Source organism: Falco punctatus (assembly GCF_963210335.1).
Source record: "Falco punctatus genome assembly, chromosome: 6".
NCBI lineage: Eukaryota > Metazoa > Chordata > Aves > Falconiformes > Falconidae > Falco > Falco punctatus.
The window spans coordinates 79,225,259-79,241,468 of NC_137585.1; positions in this window are offsets into that span (position 1 = coordinate 79,225,259).

The window sequence follows — 16,210 nt, forward strand, 5'->3', positions numbered from 1 at the left end:
GTGTATGTACAAACTAAAGGGTTGTTTCCTGTCACATTCTGTTTGGGACACGTCCTTTACTTCTCTTACCTAATGCTTACACCTTGGTCATGATAAATATTTTGGGAAAAATATGCTGCTCCAAACCCTTCCTAACATGATGATTGTTTGCTTAGGTTGGAAGTGTTTCTGTTTGGTTGGTTTGTTCAGTGAATTCCTTCCAGAAAAGGAAATAAAATAGGCATTTTTAATAGTTTTCTCCACCAGATATGAAGGTGATTTGGGTTTTGATTGGACTTAAAAATCTACCATATCTGTTGTTTAAGTTCAAATATCTCAATAAAATCTTTCTATAGAAGTGACTCATTAGCTTGTACTTTTATCAGGTCTCTTCTGCCATTTTTTTGCCCGGCTTTCTTGATTTCAAAAATGACAACGATGATATTTGAGTTTTCTGGGAATTTCTGCACTACAATGCATGTTGTGAACAGAGGGTTTTTTTCTACTTCTGCTTCTGGGCTCCCTCTGATCTTTGTAATGTACAGTGCAGTGCTGTCTTCCCTAGGCACTTCTCTTATCATTTTCTTAACTTGTTCTTCTGTTCCTTGTACAGGGGTAGCTTGTGGAGCTATGCAAGGGAATCATTCACAATACTAGCTAAACTGCAGAAAAAAACGTTTCTAAGGATTCCACAGAAATGACAAATTATGAACATTTGTCTTTTCTAAGCTCAAAATGAGGAAAAACGAAGATCCCATGAGCCTCCAAAAAGCCTTCCACCTTGACCTGCCAAACCAACACATAAACACAAAAGTTTTACCCATTATAAATGCAACATCCTTCTGCAGGAACTGCTTTGCTTAGGACTGTATTAAGGTCGTAATGAGTAACCAAAAAGGCTATTGAACCAAAGCCAGGCATTTGTTGATAAACATGTATTTTAAAACCTTGAACACCTTTCCCTTCCTCCCCCTCCCTGCATGCACCAGCAAATCACCACCCTTCATACACAGCGAATACACGGCAGGAGTTCTCCCTGGAACAAAAGATACTTCGTTTTTCAATAAACACCTGTTTGATTGGGGGTTTTGCTCTGTTTTTCAGTTACTGGTACTGTATGAATTGCTAAATTTGAATGTCTTGTTTAACTAATTTGGCATGTGGCTCCCTACCTCAAATCACAGCTGTGGATGCTGGAGCTCCTGTGGGCCATGCTACCTGCCTCCTCGTGGGGGTTACAGCATGCATCCTACCAGCTGGCACTGAGAGAAAACCTGCTGCTTATCTTCTTCTTCCACTTTGGCTTCCTTGGTACACGTGCTTGTAAATATTTACTTTTTTATGTTGTGTTGATTTTTTGTTGTAGCTACTCTGTGCTTGAGCCAGTGTTCACCAGCAAGGCAAGAAAGATAGTCAAAGAGATTATCAAAGAGAAAATATTTCATCTTGAAAAGTAACCAATGCTCGTCCTGAAGTATTTGAATAATGTGCTTGTGGACACGAAAGACTGAATGCAAAGCAGCTTATACTATGTCTGTCTGCAGGTCTGTCTCCATAAGCTTGATCTTAAAGTGATCATTCAATTTGTTTTGTGTTTAATGCCGTTTGTTAGTTACCATGAAATCTGTAGATCCTAAGAGTGAACCTGCTGCTTTGTTTTGCTGTTTATGTTCTATAGCATTGTATTTATATATTAGACTGTCTTACCTTGGCAGGACCAAATTGGCTGATGCTCCTAGAAGCATTTTTAACCTGCAGCCTGTTTTTTTGTTATGTCTCAAGATGGTGATTTACATTACAGAAGTACTGTAAGAGGTAGCCAGACTCGAGATCTGTCAAAACCTGGGAAATTGTCCCAATTCTCCTTTGATTTTATTTATGACTTTATATGTGACATACATGACTTTAACAGGGATATTGGTGCTGTTTTGAAAACAGAGAAATTGCAATAACTGGGCAGCCATGTACGCCTTTCCCCATCAAATGAAAAGCATGTTTGCCCACATGGTTTAACAGTGATTTTGGTTTTGCTTTTTTCAGTGTAACTTGGCTGTGTCTCTTAATCTTATTTGTCTATATATATATATCTATTTTTCTTTCCCATTTACCACACTGTTAAGTGTTTTGGCCTGTCTTTTTCATGGCTGTTCATGACAGGTTTTTTGTCCATTTGTACAAAGCTTCTGCCCTTATTCTTTCCATCACAGCATGGCTATCAGTCAGTCTTGGTGCAGGAGTTAACTGTAATTCGGGTACTTTTCCAGCTGATGGACAAAACTCTTCTTCCTGCAACCTGTATTTCAATAATGGGTGAAGATAAGTTTTGTAGTCAACACTAAATAAAAACACCTGGTTTCCTGCAGCTGGAGTTAGGCTTCCCACAGCCAGTGCAACAAGGGGCAGCTTTTAAAAGCTGGTGGTACTGCAGCTCTTGGATTTGCAATTGCAAAACTCTCCTTTTAGTTAAACTTGAGTTTATTGCTGCTCATCAGCAAACTACCAAAAGACAAAGAGCTTTTGCAGCTTCTTGCTTCTGGAGTTGCTGCTGCTGGTCAAGTAGTGGAGTCCAGACCTGTTATTTTATAGGAGGCTGCAGTTTCTGTACTTGAAAGCAAAAACCCACTCTAGACTTTATTTAACAGCATTATTCTCCATTTAATTAGACCTTCCATCCCTCTGTCCCTGAATATCTTCCCTTCCGGAATTAGCCGAGTTCTCTAATAGTGTAGTTATACAGCTTGTAAAAACTTACGCTAATCTTGTTGTTTTAACAGCTGCATGTTTTGTTGTTCACTTCCTACGTCGCTCTTGCAGAAGATGCCATCATCTTAAATCCTCACCTGAAAATGTTATGAGCCTGTCACTTTTTTTTCTCTTGACTCACATTTCAAAGAGATCTGGTTCTTTTTATCAGCCTGTCTTCCTTCCCATTACAATTTTACATTATGATATTGAAGCAGTCTTTGATCATTTTGTAGTTTGCGTAGGTCCTTGTGTAATATGTTCACTTGCTTGTCTGGTAGCTTGTTCACTTGGTTGTCTAGAATGTTGCATGTCAGTGAGACAACCTGCACAAGCCTAATCTCATCTGCCTCGGTTTTTTGATTAGCTGGTGTATTTTGTCTGATGTGCTATATAAATTGACTGAGTGTTTGGCTGAGCCCTTTTTGATAATTAATATATTATTCACCAGGGGGGTTTATAAATACATTTTCTCCAACTTTCTCTTCTTTCTTTTTCTCAATAAAAATTGCATGTGCACAGGGTTCTGTCATTACATCTTCCCAGTCACTCCCCACCCCCTACACTGGTGTGATTTTACCTCAATGATAGAAAAATTGGTGTTCGTTATGCTGCTAAGGGTTAGCATATGGCAGTGAAAATTACTTTAGTCAACAATATTCACTCTTTTTAAGCCCTTGGGTTAAGTTTTGGCATCCCTGTGCAATGACTGTTATCTTGTAGATACAGTTTTGAAACAGAAAGTGTGATAGTTATATTGGCAGAGGCCAATTACACTTAAGTTACAAGTTTCACTGAGATGAGGAAGGCTAACAAGTGAGGAACAAGTGTGAGTGTGAGTGGCAGAATCTGTTTCATTGTGTTTATGGGCAAATACCGAAGGTTGTCTCCTCATTGCACACATAAAACTGAATTTTGAGAGGTGAAGACTGGTAAAGTTTATTGCTGATCACACAGACTGATGATTTCGAGACTTTGTTTTTTATGAAGAATATGTGTAAAGTGAATTTACGTGTATTTTCATGGCAATGTAACAAGCAATATAAATAAAGAAACAGCACTGCAAGCTTCCAGGGAAATGGTTTGGGGTTTGTTTTATTTTATGTATCTATTCTAGTCGATTTTTATTTCCCTTTCTTTTTTTTGTTCTATGGTATTGCCTTACGAAAGAAAGGGCAGGATTTCTGTCGCTGTGTAATACTTAGGACAACGGTGAACAGGGAACAGCCAGCAGAGTTCCTGTAGGGAGGGGAAGGGGAAGGAAAAGGACCTAAAGTTTCATTTTGGCTGCATTCTACATAGCCTGAAAGCCTCAGGGAAACTTCCGAGTGTTACGGGAGGTAGGCTATGATGTACTGATCCAGTCTGAAGATAACCAAAGCACAGTGGAGGTTGGGGAGACTTGAAACTGATTAAAAGTAATCACAGCCCTGTGGCCCTAGGCATGCAGAAAACAGAACCATTAACGCTATCCGGGAATCCGTATAATGTCCTACATAGCAATTGCTAGTAAAGAGAAGAATAAATTTCTCCAGCACTTCTTCTTGAAGCCAGGGAATTTCTTATTTCTGCTGGTGTGACGAATAAGAGCGTTATCCTGAAGTGTCTTGAGTGGCAGCCCTGATGCTGGTGGGGAGGTGAGGTCTCTGCCACACAGAGTGAGCTATCCAAGGGGTGCCTTGACTTTTCGTGTTTCTTAATTTACAATCCAATTTATATCCATCTTAATTTGTAATCCAGTAGAAGCTATACTGAGAGATACCAACATGTTATTTTCTGCTCAATATATTGTAATATGTAGAATAACAGTGGGAGGAAATTTCTGAAAAATAATTGCAAAGAGATGTTTCAGTAATGCCTTATACAGAACCTGCCGAGAATACCTCACATACTGTTGATTTCAGTAAGAATATTTACTGTAGTAAACACAGTAGAGCTCTATTTTTAGTTTAATATAAAGATTTGTGTAAGAAAAAAAAAAAAGATAAATTACATTACTCAGTTGTATCTCTTGAATTGGCTTAACCATATGTGGTTGATCTTAAAATTAACCAATATATTATTTTCTAAAGAGCAGCTGGGGAACTGTTTAATATATAAAACTGAAAGCAATGTAATTACAAACAGAGGCGCAGAAGTAATATTGTGTAGTCACAGTTTAGAAACTGAGCCTTGAGAATCTTAATATATGCCTGCATAAATGATTAGTATTAGTTTGCTTCAGCCCTTATCTCAATGGGATGTTTTTGCAGTAGTGTGTTTATTCCACTTGTTGGTAAACCAGTAAACCTCCTCATTCACATTTCTTCTGTGATTTTTTTTTTCTTTCTCATTTGTACCAGTTTTAACTTGTTTAAATAACTTTCTTATTTTCATGCACACATAAAAATGGATCAAATCACAAAGGAAGCTGAGAACATTTGGAACAGAATTTAAGAAATGTAATTATTTTTTTTTAAAAAAAGAGAACAATGCAGGAATTATAAAAGTAAATGTGTATGCATTTCAAATTATAAAGCTCAGTTAGTCCTTATGAAAGTTGTTTCAGCAGTGAAAGACGTACATGTGTACCCTCTGCATAGGGCTGTGACTTTTGTTCTTGGTGCACAAAACATCTGTGTGCTTCGTAACGATGCAACCATTGCTGCTGGGTCTAACCGACCTCCCTAGATTTTGTACATAGTATCTGCCCATGTATTTGTAAGGGTTAAAATTATAAAGAAAAATATATTTTTACCTTAGGTGACCACTGTTTTTATAAATAATGGTCATAGTTTTAGAAATCAGGGATTATTCACACTTCTCAGCAGACATAATTCTGTACAAGTGTTATAAATTGTTACTCTTTTGCATTATTTAGGGTAGATCAGATAGGGTGCTTTGAACTGGAAGATTTTTTTTCTCACTTTATTAAAAATACTGAATTTTCCTTATTTTTTCAGTGTCGTTCATTTTATAGTGCTTCCTTATTAATGCCTTTGTTTTAAAAATGGGGCAGAGAGACTCCTGATCTCAGCAAATATCTTGGTGAGTATACTTTTGCTTTGGGGCAAGCACAACTTAATATTCATAAATCTTGGAATGCAGAAACAGAACGTGAAGAGAATCAATGTAGATTCTCAAGCATTAGGTATTGGGGCTAAATATCTGATGTGAACAACTTATCAGAGGATTGGCAACATTATTAAAGTATCATGTAAGAGCCAAGCTATTCCTAAGTTTCAAAAAACCATGGAAAGATCCCTAGTACTAGTTGACATTTCAATAAAATATGGCTAAGAAGAAAATACCTTCTATAAAGAGATCTCAATAGAATAACATAAAATGAAATAATAAAGGAAAAGCCAGTGCAATAAAATAAAAATAGGTCATTGTAATGATGCTTGACATCTGAAAATCAATTAAAAATATTTTTTAAAATGACAAGCAAGTAGCTCACATTATAAAAGACACAGCACATGACGTGTTGCACATGTGGTTTAAAAAAATACTTATTTTTGATTGTTGAAAAAGTCTCAATAGGTGCCCATTCCATGCACTGCTTGCTCCATAGCCATATTAGCATTAACAGTCATCACCTCAATTTGTACTATGGATAAAAATTCAAAGGCTCAGTGTTGTGCTAAAGATGATCCAGGAGGAAAACAGGCTTTGTTCCATAGTGAAGACTAGGAAGTCAAGGCTGTGGCAGAAAAGAAAAAGACAAAGGAAAAAACAATACTCGTGTCAACATGTCTTTGGAGAAAGCATTCTGCCAGCAGTTCCTTCTCTTCGGTACTCAGGGGTCTGTTCAGCAGTGGGGATGATACGGCCACGGGATGGTACGGCAATGGTGTAAGGCAGCCTGGACGCCGAAGCCTGGTCTAGAGTTGTGCATGGGAGATGTAATTATGGGGTTGCCTCAGCTGCTTCAGGGCCACCAGGATTCTGGAAATTTATTTAATTATTTTTTTTTAATTTTTTTAATTTTTAACCTTCACAAATTTAACCTGGCCACTGGAAAAGGCCAGTGATTGCGCTTCAGTGACTTTGAGAAAGTGAGCTGTTCTTTGGTGCATGATGTGTGCCCCCTTCTACATTTGACTCAGAGAAGATACGTATTGCTTCTAAGGCATTTATGAGGCACCTGTCCTGCAAGGCGATATGCAGGCACAGAACCCTGCTTCTGTAGCACAGTTCATGCCTGGGAACTTCTACATTTAATGACCTTTGGCAACTAGGCATTTTCTGCACTGGCATTTTAAAGAATTCTATTGAAGATGAGCAAGAAGGAACAGAATCCATCTTTCTCAACTGTGCTGGTTTTGCAGGTCTAGCTACAATAAAAAGCTTTAAAACTCTCGCCCCACCCCCAGCTCTCCTTACTGAAGTCAGCAGATACTGCTCTGAATGCTCAAAAGGACAGCTCTGGAACAAACCTGAGCTATTGTTAGTCAGACAATGGGGGGGGGGTGGGGGGGGTGGGGGAGGGTAAAGACTTTTGAGAAGTGCAGGACTACTCTGTTTTACCTGTGGCTCCTTGGTGTTAGCTAGTGTAGTCTGACAAATTCCTATTTGTTTGGTCATCACTCGTGATCTTTTCTAGAATATTTGGCTTTAATTTCTTTTCTTTGTGCAGATATTTCCTTTTTTTAAAATTTATTTGAACTTTATAAAATAGTGTTTGAATACGTTGATACCAAATAACAGACTTTTTCATGATACCTCCTTCTCAGGTATTTATACTTTAAAGATGATAAACTGTAATCACTCTAGTAAAAGCTCTAAATACTTGAAAATAGATAGGTGGAACATGACACTAAAATGTGTGTAGAGAGCCATTTCACAACTCTGGTAAAGATTTTTTTGGTTGGTTTGGTTTTGTTTTGTTTTTTTAAAAAATTATTTTATTTATATTTATTTATCTCAAAACAGGGAAGGCAAAACCTATGCAGCCTATGCCCTTACAGGGCACAGCTAGTGATACTAGAGCTACAACTTTGTCACGTTATTGCAGCACCCTAGGAGTTTAACTGTCCCAAACACTCCTAAAAATGCAAGTGTCAGTAGTTTATGTATGTCTATTTTAGTTTTTAAAATACTGTGTAATGGACTGTTTACTATAAAAGTTGTGAAAGAAGCTGTGGACGAGGGCCTGGTTGAAGACTTCTGCTTTAAACAATTTGCTGATAACTAAGGGGAAATTTTGTACTGTGCTTTTATTAAGGTGCCGCTTTCAAACCGGTGTGAGAAAAAACCTTCACACCCACACTGTGCTCTACTGCTCTTAAGAGTACGGACACAGAAACGGAAAGCATCGGAGTTACTGCAGCATGGCAGGGTGTTGCCGCTCAGCTAAGCAGCGGTCATGGGCCACGTGTATGATCTTCATCCCACCCCAGCTAAAACTGAAAAACACTTAGCCTTAAGTCTATTACTTTTGATCACATACTCTTTTGTATGTGGTTTTCAGAGCAGGTATAACCTTTAAAGACTGTCCCCACTTCCCTTTGAGTAATTACTATCGCTGAAATCCCTTCTGGATTTTGTTCCTGCCCCTTCATTAGAGGCCGCTCTGCCTCTACCTTTGGGTCCTCCAGCGACGTTTGTATGCCACAGCAGTGTTCATCTTGCACAGTCTGCATCATGCGCTTTCCCTTGTAGGCTTATCTAAGGCTATAAAGCTCTTCTGTGCCGTCACAAGAGCATAACGAGATGAGAATAGTCTGTGAAGATTGAAAATTCCACAAGTGTATTTTAAAGAGAGAATAAAGCATGCTAATTGTGAGTAAAATTGTCCTCGGTCTATAATTTTTAAACATCACTGAAGAGAGTATAGCCACATGAGAGTGCTCTGCAAGAAACAATTTGTTTCTTTGTAAGGCTAAATATATGTAATTTATATAAATTATTTTGTATGCCCACTGTGGGTGGAATCTCATAAGAATTAAGAGATTTCACAAATGCTAGAATTATATAGAGAATAATTTAGGAAAAGTGTACAAGGAACATAGGCTAAAATTCTTGATATATCCACTGCAATCATATTAGTGTACATACAATAGAAGACTAGTGAACTGCTTCAGTTCTCTAGTCAAGATGATGAACACAGGCTTCTTGCTTTATTACAAGTAATTTGAAGAGTGCTTGAGCTGTTTGTTGGTGAATAATTATTAAAATAATAGTTGCTTACTGAATTTAACCTTTTCAAATCAAACAGAATTAGTAGTTCAGACATGGTCACACCTCTCCAAACCAGTTAATTTTGCTTAAGGAAAAAACCCCACAACTTTTACTAGCTTTACTTTTAGTTACACTGTCACAGGTTCTAAAGTCTTATTTTTTTAATGTTTTTAGCAATATTCAGTAACAAATTTTCTTACAAAAATGCAGCCTTCACAGCTTCAGAGATACTTTAGGTATCCTCTGGAAAAGATGGAAGAAATTCCCTTGGAGGTTACATAAACATTGAGGACAAAGAACACCATGCAGTGCAAATCACAGTTTACCAAAATGGACACATAAAACCCACATTATTATTACTACTATTATTGTTTTATTTATTATTACTCCTTTTCAGAAACCTGAGCTATCTGTATATGTGAGCACAATTTTTCAAGGTGAAAAGAGTGACTGCTTGGCTTAGGAGAAAAGCTCCAATGAATGATTTGCATGTTTAGATATATAGGAATTAGCAGGCATTTTCAGTGAAACATTTGCATTTGTTAATAAAACTTGTTTTTCTGTTATTAAAAGAATACATTTTATCACTATATGGAAGGTTATAAGATTTTTGCTTACATCTTTTGTTGTTGTTTACGTCCTTTGTTAACAAAATTTATCATTAAACGGACCACTAGACTAGTTAAAAAGACACAGCGATGAGTAACAAATAAAGCAGAATAGTTTCCATGGATGTTTGAGAATCTGGTGTACACCTCACTAAAATTCTTTTCTTTTATATGTAACAAAATTTCTTTTTCTTCTAGAGGTTAGCAAGAAAAAATATAAAATAAATTCAGCTTGTCAGTTTAGAAGCTGTTCTACATACCTTACATTGCCAAAACATGACCCTTTGGACCACCAAGTTTTTTAAGACAGTGATTTTACACTAGTTCAACCCATCTCACAAACTTTCTGATGTACGCTGATCTCCTATCCAGTACTTTTGCCAGTGTTAATTTGGAGCTGTGAAGGTTTTGGGGTTGTTCTTTTTTTTTTTTTTTTTTTTTTTTTTTCCCTCTCTTCATTTTGAGCTATTTGATTAGATCTTTGTTACATGTGCTGTGAAAAACATGATAAACTAGCAGATAAAAGATTCATATGCCTTATGTTTCCTGAATAAGGTTTTGTAGGTTATTTAAACTTTTGGGGTGTGTTAGTGTGGTCTTGCCTACCAGCAAAATTCAGAGCTTAATTTGTGAAAATATGCTTCAGGCAAGGGAAATTCCCTGGCATTTCAGCATCAGTAAAGTGATATGGATGAGTTTATGAAAAACATGAATCTTAATCTCCACAAGAAGTATTTTTGCCCTTAAATCTCCAGGGTGAGCGTATGTTATTTAGCAGATAGAAAAGCATAGAGGGCTTTCAGAACAGAGGTAGTCAGACTGTAACAAGCAGAGCTTTTGGTCTGGGGAGTGCAGGAGAAAATGAAGACCTGTCAGTCAACGCTGGACTGCTACCTGGTGCTCCCAGTGACAGGACCTGCCTGCCTGAGCTCTTCCTAGCCCTCACCTTCCAAATTAATTGAAGCCAGCAAGTGAACTTGCCCATTTTCTTAATTGTTCATAACTTCAGGATGGTATAATCCGAATTACTACATTTCTTAGCAATGTAATAATGTAAAATGACAGATTTTGTGAAGATTAAATTATACCTTTAAATTATTTAGAGGTCTTCACTGTTCATTAAAAAAAATCACCTTAATAAAACATGTAATTGTGTTTTTATAGAAGAAAATATGTATATTCTGACTGTGGCAACACTGTAGAAGTTTAGCTGTTACTTAACTGCTCCTGAACAATTCTCCTGAAGAAATATGTGTGGGCATGATTTTACTTGGCATCAGTTGTCTCAGACTGTTTTCTGCCAAAAGGATAACCTAATCCACTGAATCCTGTGTATCTTCAAGATGCTTTTTTCAGTCTGTTGGAATCCTGCAGGCTGGATGGCTCCATCAAATCTTACTCCTTTCACAGCATCTGGGGCTCATGTTGTTGAACTTCAGCCGCTCTGGTGAGGAGCTGAGCCCCTTCTAAGGTCTGCAGAAGCACAGGGGCAGTTCTGTCGGGCAATGCATCCTACCCTACGGTCTCCTAAGACAGAAGAAAGATGACATCAACTCTATAAATAGCCATTTCCCCCATTGACTATAGCCGTAGAAGTCAGAATAGACAAGTAAAGTTAATGAGGGGAATTTCACTTACACGTTCTTATTTGGAGAATTCTAGTTTCTGGACACAAAGAGCACATCTCAACTCTGAGCTGTGACTGGCTGATGCTGCATGTTAACTTCCAACAGATTTCCCACCATGCTGTGAAATAATCATTTAATAAAGCTTTCAGGGGCAGTGTGAACCTTAGTAATATAGCTTTAATAGATCTGTTGCCTGGGAACTTAGATCAAGGCTTAGGCCCAATACCAGCATTAAGGTAAAGATCGCCATAGGCAACCTTGTCCCTTGTCGAGGTCTCAGATGATCCAAACCAGTTTTTGTAGTATTTTTCTTGGTGGGAATGTTGACAGTAGTGCTCAGTGCAGATCTCTGCCAGAGAAAAAAACAACATCCCAGTTCAGAAGCTATAGCAAAAATGCCAAATATTATTTTTTTCCACTGCTGAAATTCATCTTGTATGATCTGTTCCCAAACCTTAAAAGAAATATGGAAACATACTGTATTAATTGCTTACAATATTTTTAAAAGAATGCATTGTGTTTTCAAGTAGTCACCATTATATTATGTACATTTTTTTCAAAAAATTCTACATATTCACGATCAAATGTATCCAAAGCTAGTTCATAATAGTTCACTCTCGGAAGAAAGGTTTGGTAACCACACAACGGGCAGAATGAATGTTTGCTACACTGTCTCCCGACAAAACATGACAGAGGCCCAACAGGGTTGTGTCTATCACCTTTAAGTAATCTTCCACCTCTGCTTCTGTTGTTCCTCAATACATTTGAAAGTCTTGTACATTTCCGTGGTATATTTTAACCTAGGAAATACTCAGGTGCTTTTCTAAGTTATGACCTTGGTACAGTTTTTAGCCAGGGAACCAGCCCTTGCTACCAAGAGGGCCTGGGGGCAGGTCACTGTTGGAGCTTTGGAGAAAATAATGTGAAAAAAGCTGTGACACCGCAATGGGAGTTGATAATAGTGGTTTTTCTACTCTGTCCTTACCTAGTGCTAAGACCTCTGTTGGAGAGAACCTTCACTTCTCCATTTAGAAACAAGACAGGTAGTTGAATCTTGGGCTTCATGGAGACTTAAAGTCCCTCTGTGAAACAGGTTTTGGGCAGATGCTGCAAACAGAGTAGAAAGATGCACAGAAAAATTATTCTATGCTTTCCAGCATTTCTGCAGGGGAAGGAGGTAGTAAAAAGGCTCATTAGAAGCTCCTGATGAAATAGGTTTCCTCATTATGAGTCTTTGAATCAGTGACTGAGTCCACCTCTGCTTAAAACAATATTTTGTATTGCAAGGTGGTAATAATTTTTAAGGTCTTTCAGTAATATATAATATAGTCATGTTCTGTGTAACATAAAATAAATAGTAAAAATTCCATGTACTCTTTTAAATTGGTTAAATTATGATTGGATGAGACTTCATTCTATATGATGTATAAGCAACATACATATGAAAGTACAAAAGCTTAGAATTTTTTTTTGCCATTGTTATTTTTAGTACTAAATTTAAAAATATTTGGACAAAACATTTCCTAGTCATGTGCATCTATAATAACATTAGATTTGAGCAGCATGTAAACAAATTAAAGTTCGGCACCATCTCTAGAATGCCCAGCCAGAGACTAATGTATAGCTAACATAATTAGCCTTTTATTGTTCCTGTTGGAAAACCAATTCAATAGCAGTGGTTGGAAAAGTGTGAAACTTGGAAGCAGTTTCCAACAGACAAATTTAAGATGTTAATGACATCTTGGAAGACCACAATTAGAAGATTAGAGGTATAGGACTGTCCCATAATTGACAGTCCATCAATTAGCAAATACTTTAATAACACTTTAATCAATGACAAATAAATTTTAAAACTCCCCATGACCTTACTGGTCTTTCAGATCTTGGGGGGGTGGGGGGGTGGGGGGGTGGAAATGCTAATTTCAATCCTTGATTTCCCTTTTGGCAGCCTCTGCAAGTGAGCTGTAAAGTGTCTGTTAAAAAGGAATAGCTCAACTGAAACAAATTTCTCTGGCTTTTGTCTCCAAGTGAACTGCACTGTGAAAGGACATGAAATGTGAATGCACTGCCGAAGACGTTTACAGTAAAAGATAAGGTACAAGCTGAGGGTAACTATTAACATCTCCGTTGTACAGCAAATGCTCAGAATGGTAAAAGGTTGTTCAAGAAACAACAAGTAAAATAAAACTTTAGTGTTTTCTAAAGGTTCTCTGCAGATATCTAAATTTTTTATGCACGTTATCCTCATAGCCTTGGTAAGAGCTGTTATTAGAGCTGCATGAAGAAACTGCTAGTTATTCAGGTGTATGAAGTTATATACAGCAAAAGTGTGTGATAAGAGGGGGAAACGCCCTTATGTTCACTGGTGAAAATATTAATTAATACATTCTGCTCTTGAGAATGATGCTTTAATTTAGCTGGAGAAGTTTTCCTCTAATGTTTTTGCTGATTTGTGTTCATTTACGGATCAACCTTCAAATAAATGGGGTTTTGTAGGCATTTTTTAATGAAACATTGTATGTTTACAATTGTGCATGCAATTATTCCACATGGGGGCTTGAATAGGCGCTTACTTCAAAGTCCATCACATTTAATCCACATGGATTTCAGGGATGTGACGTCAGGCCTCACGTGCAGATATAGGTCGTTGCCAACTGGAACTTGAACATACAAACATTTAGGTAACTAAAATATCATTTGCCTTTATATATCTAGGCTTCTGGACTGGACTGATGAAAACATTGAAAATGGGACTTTCTGAACACCTTCACATTGTGGCATGCAAAAAGAAAGCTATATTGTGTATCCTAGTTAATCTCGAAAGTGATGACACCTCTTTTGGGGTAAAGGATGAACTGAATGATCTCTCCAGATCTTTGCAGCCATTTTATATAAATTTAATTGTATAGATAAAAAAGTGGCTGATTAGTGGTGTTGAAAGGATGTAAATTATACTTGCTGACTTATACTCACGAAGTTTGATTCATTCTCTTTTTTACATATTTCGATGGCAAAATACCCTTAAGTTCTTTCATTAAGATAGTAGTTTAAAGAAAAGAATGCAAAGTTCAAAAGGGGGTTTCTGTAGCAAATTTGTGTGCCTACACTCTAATGTGCCCTAAAATACCATTACAGACGGAGTCCTACTAGGAGTATTTTAGGGTCACAGAGTAGACTGTTGTCATTTACACTGGAGTGAATCCATTGACTTCAAAGGAGTCAATATAAATTTTTGAATGTTGTACATGAGATGTGAATGCAGACTGCAGGCTGACTTTTCTCGAAACTCTTATAAGATTTTGGTTGAATTAATTAGAATTGCAGGATTTTTTTAAAAAAGCACATATATAATTTTATTATTTACTTCACTGAGCTGAACATGGAAATTGAACCAAAACCTCTCTTCAGAACAAGACTGTTGTTTTCTTTTACAAAACATAAACATGGCTTTGACTGATGAAATTTTGTGGGAGCTACATGAAAATACAGAGAAGAAATGGGACTGAAAATTTCGGTTTCATTACTCTTCAGAAAATGCTGTGAAAGTCTCCTGACAGAGATCCAACAATGACTCTGTAAAATAGCTTCAAGGCATGGACAAAAAGAGCTCAGAAGAGGTTGAAAAAGTAACTTCCTAACCTAAGGGAAGGCTTTCTTTCGTTTCTCTCCTTCTGCTAGAACGCTGTGTGACTGAAAACCAGATTTGGGACTGATCTCACCTAGTACTGGAGATCTATCTCTGGACAGTTACCCCAACATTTTTGGGACTCCATGGAGAGGAACAGGTGGGTTTGGGTGCAATTCATCTGACCTGTTTTAGAGGAGCTGTGACTCAGAGGTGACTGCTGCTCTCACTAACTATGAAGAGGGTGTCTTGGGTCAGAGGAGTGCAAGAAATTATATTTCACTATTAGGTTTTGTTTTCAATGCCCAACTGGGTTTGTGGCCTAAGCCCATTTCTTTATTCATAGAAGAGGTTTGGTTGTTTGGGTTTTTCTTTAATTAAAAAAGAGCGTTAGAGCCATGTGCCCAAAAGCTGGAATGCTGCCACTCTGGTGCTTTTAGTGTGGAGATTAGAAGAACAGTAGGTCATCTTCCCTGTCTTTTTACTAATTAATGGTTAGCTGGATTGTCCAACTACATCACAATTTCTGGGGATTTTCTTGTCAGATTAGCTAAGAAAGGCTACTATTGTATGCATAATGTATTGACCAGGTAACCCCTCCAAGTGAAAGAAGGCTTGGAGCACAACTCCTGGCAAAAAGTATGTCAGGATTTCCAAATGAAAATACTTTCATTTCTTACATTTTGCTTTTTATTTGAAATTTGCATGAAAATATATTTCAATGAATACATTACAGAAGTCTACCTTGTATCCCAGTCCCAGGGGGAAAAACGGTTTGTGTTGTAATCCAGTCCAAAGTAACCATGATGAATGAAATTTCAAGCCAAATTCATACTTTTAAAAATGCTAAATTCAGCCAACATAAATGGTTTTATGGTAAACATTGATTGTTCTGTAGAGTTGTTTTGTTCAAGAAAAGCAACTCATGTAAGTAAACCAATATACTTACTCAAAAGTCTTTTGATGGAAAAGCAAGGCATTGTTTAAATAACTGTATTTTTTGCTAGCTAGACAAAGTTTTGACTTTTCATTGGAAAACCAGAATATTTTAATGAAAATTGTTCTCCCTAGGGATGAGAAACATCTCCCACTTTTATGTAAATTTGTATTTTCTAAATAAAAAGAGCAGCTGTTGTGCAGCTTCTAAGAAGTGTGAAACAGTTTTCTTCTTTTCTAAGCCACTGCAGATTTCACTATGGCAAAAGTAAGCAGTTTATTAGATTAAGTTAATTTAGATTATTCAGACTATTTTACAGTTAAAGCTGTTGAAAACATCACAGATCTTAATTACTGGTTATCACAGACTTGTAACAAATTTGCAGCTATTATTTCTTTCAGAAAGTCTGGTCTATCTTACCACCTCGGAAGAGCAGCAGGATGTGAATGTTACACACACGCTCACGACTTCAGGTCATGCTTCTGGTTCCTGTTGCCTCCTTGCTACTGGCTGCTCTTGTCTGTGTTCC